Below are 5,760 nucleotides of genomic sequence, written 5' to 3'. Positions count from 1 at the left end.
AGAAGCAGCTTTGCAAGAGAGCTTGATTCCATAGTGAAAACAGTGGAATTCTTTCAGTATTTCAAGAGATGAAGAAATGTTATAGAGTACTTAGAAGTAGATTTCTCTTTCTAAGGAGAATACTCTGGGAACCAGGTTTTGTTGTTTGTTATTGTTTTGTTTTGCTTTGTTTTCGACTTTATACACAGCACCAAGAAGGAGGCTCTTATCCTAAGAAATGTCAAAGAAGCATTGTGCTCAAAGTCATGTGATGGGATCTCATTGTTATCAAACAAAACAGCATTTCACCATGTTTGAGTTTTACAAGGAAGATGTCAGAATCACTGTATTAAGATTAGCTATGCCTGCAAAGGGTTTGCCTTTTCCAACACCATACAAATACAACATGAATGAGGTATTTGTGGACTTTGGATGCAATGTTCCTTTAAGAAAAGCTTAGTAAATCTATCCCTCAATCATTTACATCGGTACTACATCCATCAAGCTGCTATTTATTTTTTCAATTATAATTGTTTTAATCATTTATGTAATCTATCTAAACACTGCAAAACTGAAAGAGCAGATAAAGTGGCTACTTTAATATGGACCCATTACAACATAGCATGGCATTACATAGAAGAAAACACTAGGTTTCATAGAAAATAAATTGAAGGTATTAAGCCTTAAGCCTTCTTTTTTTATTTATTTATTTTTAAAGATTCAAGGTCATTATTTATTTGTTGCTCTCAAAGACTCATTTTTGACTGGACTCAGACTTAGAAGTAGAAGCTCTCAGCGAGGACAGCCTACGTCTCTTGGCAATCTGTTCCTGGCGCTTTTCTTTGGCTTCCTTCATTCTCTTGGCCAAAAGTTTAGCGTATTCTGCAGCCTCCTCCTTGTTCTTCTTAGTGCGTTGCTTCTTCAGAGCAATACGTCGGCGTTTGTGTTGCAGGACGCGTGGAGTAACAAGACGCTGAATCTTGGGTGCTTTGGTCCTGGGCTTCTTACCTTCTTTGTTTAAGGGCTTCCTGACAACATACTGGCGGACATCATCTTCTTTGGAGAGATTAAAAAGCTTTCGGATTCTACTAGCTCTTTTAGGTCCCAACCGACGAGGCACAGTAATGTCTGTCAGTCCAGGAATATCCTTCTCTCCTTTCTTTACAATAACCAAGTTGAGAACACTGAGATTAGCGTCCACAATGCACCCGTGAACAGACTTGCGCTTCCTCTCTCTTGTTCTCCTTGGTCTGTAACAGGAATGCCCCTTACTCAGCAGCAGGCACACTCTGCCATGGGTCAGAACACCTTGCTTCATGGGAAAACCTTGCTTGTCATTCCCACCGCTGATCTGGACCACATAACCCTTCCACTCTTCACCAAGAGCATCAGCAGCTACTTCCGTGGCCATGCGCTTCTCATAGAAGGTGCAGAGCTTAACGCTCCTCATCCACCTCGACGAGCTTCTGACAGCCGGTGTCGGGGAAGGAGATGTTCAGCTTCATCTTGACACAGCCGAGTGCCTGGGAGGCGTCCTTTTTTTTTTTTTTTTTTTTTTTTTTTTTTTTTTTTTTTTTACAGTACAGACTTTATCTCCCTCCTGGCCCACTCTGATGGTTCCAGATCCCATACCTCCTCCTCCCCTCCCCCATCTCCAAGAAGATGTCCCCACCCCCACCCCTCACCCCACCAAACCTCTCCACTCCCTGGGACCTTAAATCTCTTGAGGGTTAGGTGCATCTTCTCTGACAGAGCCCAGAACAGGCAGCCCTCTGCTGTATATGTGTTGGGGGCCTCATATCAGTTGGTGTATGCTGTCCTGGGTTGGTGGCTCAGTGTCTGAGAGATCTCGGGGGTCCTGGTCAGTTGACACTGCTGTTCCTATTCGGTCTTCTAGGTTTTCCCTAATTCAACCACAGGGGTCAACAGCTTCTGTCCATTGGTTGGGTTTAAATATCTACATCTAACTCTTTCAGCTGCTTGTTGGGCCTTTTGGAGGGCAGGAAGATCAGGAGTTCGAGGCCAGCCTGGGTGTTAAGCCTTCTAAGTCTTCTAATACATCTATTCAGGTCTTAACTAAGAAGAGATAGGCTTCCTCACCTTCACTTTGAAGGCATACCTTTGCCCTTGACTCTGGATGTAGTGTAGCCTGCATCAGGTTCCTGCCTTAATTTCTCTTCAGTGATAGACTGTAACCTGGAATTGTAAGTAAATAAGGAAGATTTTTGGCTCACAGTTTGAGGGTACAGTCAGTTCATCATGGTAGGAAAGGTATGGGGATGTGAGCATGTTCGAGCTGGTCACTGTGTCCAGTAATAAAGCAGAGAGAGATGAATTCTAGTCTCTCTCTCTCTCTCTATCTCTCTCTCTATCTATCTATCTCTCTCTTTTCCCTTTTTAAGCAGTTTGAGATCCCAACCTGTGATGATGCCACCCACATTTAGGTGAGGTCGTCCTTCCTACGGTAAATGTCTCTGGAAAAATAACCAGATAAGCACAGGGTGTGTCTTGTTCTGGACTATAAATCTATGTAAGTTGACAGAAGAGATTAACCACCATTCTCCCCATTTCTGATAAAACTAGGCTTGCATTTGTTATTCATCTAAAAAATAAAAGTGAAAAACATAAACAGCATGTATTCAGAGATACTAAGTAAGAGGCAATACTATGAAGAAAACCCAAAACTGGCCCTTCTGGTCCACTCCAGTACCGGGGTGCCTTGCCCACAGAGTCTCCAGACACCCGCAAGGACCCACACAGGATCCCCCTACGGGATCCTAAGACCTCTGGTGAGTGGAACACAGAATCTGCTCCAATCCAATCCCACTGGACCTGAGACTGCATTAACTAGGGAAGCAGATAACCCAGCCTGATCAGGGGCACAAGTCCCTTCCGGTCCACTCCAGCATGAGGGTTCCTTGCGCTCAGAGTGTCCGGACACCCCCAAGATCCTTACAGGACCCTCAACGGGATCTTAAGACCTCTGGTGAGTGGAAAACAACTTCTGCCAGGAGGCAGGTTCGAACACCAGATATCTGGGCACCTTCCCTGCAAGAAGAGAGCTTGCCTGCAGAGAATATTCTGACCACTGAAACTAAGGAGAGAGTTAGTCTCCCGGGTCTGCTGATAGAGGCTAACAGAGTCACCTGAGGAACAAGCTCTAACCAGAGACAACTATAACAACTAGCTTCAGAGATTACCAGATGGCGAAAGGCAAACGTAAGAATCCTACTAACAGAAATCAAGACCACTCACCATCATCAGAACACAGCACTCCCACCCCACCTAGTCCTGGGCACCCCAACACACCCTAAAAGCTAGACCCGGATTTAAAAGCATATCTCATGATGATGGTAGAGGACATCAGAAGGACTTTAATAACTCACTTAAAGAAATACAGGAGAACACAGATAAACAGGTAGAAGACCTTAAAGAGGAAACACAAAAATTCCTTAAAGAATTGCAGGAAAACACAACCAAACAGGTGATGGAATTGAATGAAACCATCCAAGACATAAAAAGAGAAGTAGACACAATAAAGAAAACACAAAGTGAGGCAACGCTGGAGATAGAAACCCTAGGAAAGAAATCTGGAACCATAGATGCAAGCATCAGCAACAGAATACAAGAGATGGAAGAAAGAATCTCAGGTGCAGAAGATTCCATAGAGAACATCGGCACAACAATCAAAGAAAATACAGACCTCAAAAAGAACCTAACTCAAAACATCCAGGAAATCCAGGACACAATGAAAAGACCAAACCTACGGATAATAGGAGTTGATGAGAATGAAGATTTTCAACTTAAAGGGCCAGCAAATATCTTCAACAAAATTAAGAAGAAAACTTCCCAAACCTAAAGAATGACATACCCATGAACATACAAGAAGCCTACAGAACTCCAAATAGACTGGACCAGAAAAGAAATTCCTCCTGACACATAATAATCAGAACAACAAACGCACTAAATAAAGATAGAATACTAAAAGCAGTAAGGGAGAAAGGTCAAGTAACATATAAAGGCAGGTCTATCAGAATTACACCAGACTTTTCACCAGAGACTATGAAAGCCAGAGGAGCCTGGACAGACACTAAGAGAACACAAATGCCAGCCCAGGCTACTACACCCGGCCAAACTCTCAATTACCATAGATGGAGAAACCAAAGTATTCCACAACAAAACCAAATTCACACATTATCTTTCCACAAATCCAGCCCTTCAAAGGATAACAGAAAAAAACAATACAAGGACAGAAATAACACCCTAGAAAAAGCAAGAAAGTAATCCCTCAACAAATCAAAAAGAAGACAGCCACAAGAACAGAATGCCAACTCTAACAAAAAAAAAAATAAAAGGAAGCAACAATTACTTATCCTTAATATCTCTTAATATCAATGAACTCAATTTCCCAATAAAAAGACATAAAAGAACAGACTGGCTACACAAACAGGACCCAACATTCTGCTGCTTACAGGAAACCCATCTCAGGGAAAAAGACAGACACTACCTCAGAGTGAAAGGCTGGAAAACAATTTTCCAAGCAAATGGTATGAAGAAACAAGCTGGAGTAGTCATTCTAATATCGAATAAAATCGACTACCAACCCAAAGTTATCAAAAAAGACAAGGAGGGACACTTCATACTCATCAAAGATAAAATCCTCCAAGAGGAACTATCAATTCTGAATATCTATGCTCCAAATGCAAGGGCAGCCACATTCATTAAAGACACTTTAGTAAAGCTCAAAGCACACATTGCACCTCACACAATAATAGTGGGAGACTTCAACACACCACTTTCATCAATGGACAGATCATGGAAACAGAAACTAAACAGGATCACAGTGAAACTAACAGAAGTTATGAAACAAATGGACTTAACAGATATCTACAGAACATTTCATCCTAAAACAAAAGGATATACCTTCTTCTCAGCACCTCATGGTACCTTCTCCAAAATTGACCATATAATTGGTCACAAAACAGGCCTCAACAGATACAAAAATATTGAAATTGTCCCATGTATCCTATCAGACCACCATGGACTAGGCTGATCTTCAATAACAATATGAATAATGGAAAGCCAACATTCATGTGGAAACTGAACAACACTCTTCTCAATGATACCTTGGTCAAAGAAAGAATCAAGAAAGAAATTAAATACTTTTTAGAGCTTAATGAAAATGAAGCCACAACATACCCAAACCTATGGGACACAATGAAAGCATTTCTAAGAGGGAAACTCATAGCTCTGAGTACCTCCAAAAAGAAACTAGAGAGTGCACACACTAGCAACTTGACAACACATCTAAATACTCTAGAAAAAAAGGAAGAAAATTCACCCAAGAGGAGTAGACGGCAGGAAATAATCAAACTCAGGGGCAAAATCAACCAAGTGGAAATAAGAAGAACTATTCAAAGAATTAGCCAAAGAGGAGTTGATTCTTTGAGAAAATCAACAAGATAGATAAACCCTTAGCCAGACTCACTAGAGGGCACAGGGAAAGCATCCTAATTAACAAAATCAGAAATGAAAAGGGAAACATAACAACAGATCCTGAAGAAACCCAAAATACCATCAGATCCTTCTACAAAAGGCTATACTCAACAAAACTGGAAAACCTGGACGAAATGGACAAATTTCTAGACAGATACCAGGTACCAAAGTTAAATCAGGATCAAGTTAACGATCTAAACAGTCCCATATCCCTTAAAGAAATAGAAACAGTCATTAATAGTCTCCCAACCAAAAAAAAGCCCAGGACCAGATGGGTTTAGTGCA

The 5,760-nt window shown here is 41.4% G+C and overlaps 1 pseudogene; it reads right to left on the bottom strand.

Moving 5' to 3' along the window:
• Window positions 1-696: 696 nt before the first annotated feature.
• LOC110296297 (small ribosomal subunit protein eS6 pseudogene) lies at window positions 697-1,491 on the bottom strand (annotated as a pseudogene).
• Between the last annotated feature and the right edge of the window lie 4,269 nt (window positions 1,492-5,760).

The sequence above is a fragment of the Mus caroli genome, unplaced genomic scaffold (assembly GCF_978045245.1).
Source record: "Mus caroli unplaced genomic scaffold, Mus_caroli_1 scaffold_7, whole genome shotgun sequence".
Lineage (NCBI taxonomy): Eukaryota > Metazoa > Chordata > Mammalia > Rodentia > Muridae > Mus > Mus caroli.
This window is presented reverse-complemented; position numbering and strand designations above follow the sequence as displayed.